The 3,417-nt window shown below is 40.7% G+C and overlaps 1 pseudogene; it reads right to left on the reverse strand.

Annotated features, from left to right (window-relative positions):
* Positions 1-792: 792 nt before the first annotated feature.
* Positions 793-2,322, reverse strand: LOC782604 (elongation factor 1-alpha 1-like; annotated as a pseudogene).
* Between the last annotated feature and the right edge of the window lie 1,095 nt (positions 2,323-3,417).

The raw sequence follows: 3,417 nt of genomic DNA on the forward strand, positions 1-3,417 counted from the left end.
CAAATGCAACAGGAACTTTTATACTATGGAATCTGACCTTACACACTTGTTTACATATAAAATAGTTATTCTTTACTCATCTATCCTAACCTGTAAAGTGTTACATCAGTGTTTCTCAAGATATTTCTTAAAACAGATGAGTTCTCAACACAAGGTTAACAAACCTGAAGCTCCACTTCAGAACTGCTGCTGCTGCTGCTAAGTTGCTTCAGTCGTGTCTGACTCTGTGCAACCCCATAGATGGCAGCCCACCAGACCCTGCTGTCCCTGGGATTCTCCAGGCAAGAACACTGGAGTGGGTTGCCACTTCCTTCTCCATCAGAACTACAAACCCATAAATAGAAAACGGTTTCACCAGAAATAGGTTATGAACAATTCTTTCCAAAGTAATAGTATAGGAAGTTACAAAGTTGAGCAAAATAAGACATAGGTTTCTTTTTTTATTATTATTATTATTTTTAATTTTTTTATTGGAGTATAGTTGACTTACAATGTTGTGTAGTTTCATGTATACAGCAAAGAGAATCAGTTATACATATATCCACTCTTTTTTTAGATTCTTTTCCTATATAGACCATTACATAGCACTGAGTGGAGTTCCCCATGCTATACAGTAGGTCCAGACACACTTTTTTTTTTTTTTTAATGGGTCTCAAACTCTGTGACAGATTTTTGGTCAAGTTGCTTCCATTAAAAAGTATTAATTTTAAAATTAATTTAATTAATTTTAAAAATTAATTAATTACTTAGAGCTGCCACACACAAAGCATATGGTCCACAAACCATTCTCCTTTCCTTCTGAAGGTTTTATGATGTATTGTTATCATTAACCAGTCTTTTACTATTAAACTTCAATGGCCAGTTGAGACAAACAGTTCTGAGACCATTCTTCCACCACTGATTAAGACCAGGGCAGCAGATATTGGGAGTAATATTCATTTAGCCTTCTGAGCTTTCTGGGCGGACTTGGTGACCTTGCCAGCTCCAGATGCCTTCTTGTCCACTGCTTGGATGACACCCATGGCAATTGTCGGTCTCATGTCACACACAGCAAAATGGCCCAGGGGAGGATAGTCAGAAAACTTCTCAAAACGCATGGGCTGGCCAGGAACCATATCAACAATGGTGGCATCACCAAATTTCAAGAGTTTGGGGCCATCTTCTAGCTTTTCCCCAGAACAATGATCAATCTCCTCCTGCAACTCAGCAAACTTGCAAGCAATGTGAACTGTGTGACAATCTAGTGCAGGGGCCTATCCAGCACTGATTTGGCGTGGATGGTTCAAAATGATCACCTGAGCTGTGAAGCCAGCTGCTTCCATTGGTGGGTCACTTTTGCTGTCGCCAGCCACAGTGTTATGACAAACATCTCTGACAGACACGTTCTTGACATGGAAGCCCACACTCCCCAGGAAGGCCTTCACTCAATGCTTCATGGTGCATTTCAACAGACTTCACTTCAGTTGTTACACTGACCAGAGCAAAGGTGACTACCAGGCCAGGTATGAGAACACCAGTCTCCACTCAACCCATAGGGGCAGCACCAATGCCACCGATTGTATAGACATCTTGGAGGGGCAAATACAAGGGCTGGTCACTTGGGCAAGCTGGTGGCAGGATGCAATCCAGAGCTTCAAGCAGGGTGGTTCCACTGACATTGACATCCATGTGGGTGACTTTCCATCTCCTGAACCATGGCATGTTAGCACTTGGCTCCAGCATGTTGTCACCATTCCAGCCAGAAATTGGCAGAAATGCTGCTGTCTCAGGATTGTAGCCAATTTTCTTAATATAGGTGCTGACTTCCTTAACAATTTTCTCCTATGTCTTCTGGCTGTAGCATGGCTTGGTGGAATCCACTTTGTTAACTCCAACAATTAGTTGTTTCACATCCAGAATGAAAGCCAGAAGGACATGCTCACAGGTCTTCCCTTTTGTGGAGATACCAGCTTCAAATTCACCAACACCAGCAGCAACAATCAGGACAGCACACCCAGCCTGGGATGTGCCTGTAATCATGTATTTGATGAAGCCCCTGTGTCCTGGGACATCAATGATGGCCACATAGTGTTTGCTGGTTCTCGAATTTCCACAGGGAGATATCAGTGGTGATACCACACTCACGTTCAGCTTTCAGTTTGTCCAAGACCCAGGCATACATGAAGGAGCCCTTTCACATCTCAGCAGCCTCCTTCTCGAACTTATAATTGTTTTCTTGTCAATCCCACCACATTTGTAGATCAGATGGCCGGTCATGGTAGACTTCCCTGAATCTACGTATCTAGTGACAACAATGACGATGTGGGTCTCTTCCTTTCCCATGTTTGCTTAGGTTTAACGGCGGTTTTCATGACACCTGTGTCCTGGCAGCAAACCTGTTGCAAAAAAGTTATTTATTCTTTATAAAAGATGAGAACTTAAATAATTATTTTGACTACTTTCCATTTCCACTTTCGATTCATACCACCAATGAATGGCATTTACAGTTTAATATCATCTTAACTTTTTGTTACCTCTAAACTTTCAGAAAAATATGCTATAGTCCTGTGTTTTTCCTTTGTATTATTGTTTTCTTGATTTCCATCTGAGTAACAGCAGTCTTCTATAATACTTCTAATTACAAGTGTGTAATTCGGTATCTTATACTATGTAGACCTTTACCTTTTAAAGTTTGATGTCATTTTACTTATCTGAAAATCAGACATCAATATATTTATTCTCTGTCCTTGCTGTGCTGTGCTGAGTCCCTTCAGTCATGTCCGACTCTGTACGACCCTATGAACTACAGCCTGCCAGGCTCCTCTGTCCATGGGATTCTCCATTGGAGGGAGATGGGAGGGAGATTCAAGAGGGAAGGTATATATATACATATATATACCTATATATATGTGTATATATATATATATATGTATATATATACACCTACAGCTGATTCATGTTAAGGTTTGACAGAAAACAACAAAATTCTGATAAGCAATTATCCTTCAATTAAACAATAAATAAATTAGAAAAAAATAATACTGGAGTAGATTGCCATTCCTTTCTCCAGGGGCCTTCCCTGATCCAGAAATAAAACTGGTTTGTTTTATGTCTGACCTGCATTGGCAGATAGGTTTTTTTTTTTACCACTAGAGCCACCTGGGAAGCTCTGTCTGGGAAGCTAAGTCAAAAGATGTAAGGCAACAAATAGAGTTTACATTATTATAACCATGAAAACTAAATTAGTAGTACACATTCTTCTCTGTGTTCAGTTTCTCTCACTAAGTGAAAGTGAAAATGAAAGTCGCAGAGTTGTGTCTGACTCTTTGCACCCCCATGGACTATACAGTCCATGGAATTCTCCAGGCCCAAATACTGGACTGGGCAGCTTTTCCCTTTTCCAGGGGACCTTTCAAACCCAGAGATTGAACCCAGGTC

This window comes from Bos taurus, chromosome 4 (assembly GCF_002263795.3).
Source record: "Bos taurus isolate L1 Dominette 01449 registration number 42190680 breed Hereford chromosome 4, ARS-UCD2.0, whole genome shotgun sequence".
Lineage (NCBI taxonomy): Eukaryota > Metazoa > Chordata > Mammalia > Artiodactyla > Bovidae > Bos > Bos taurus.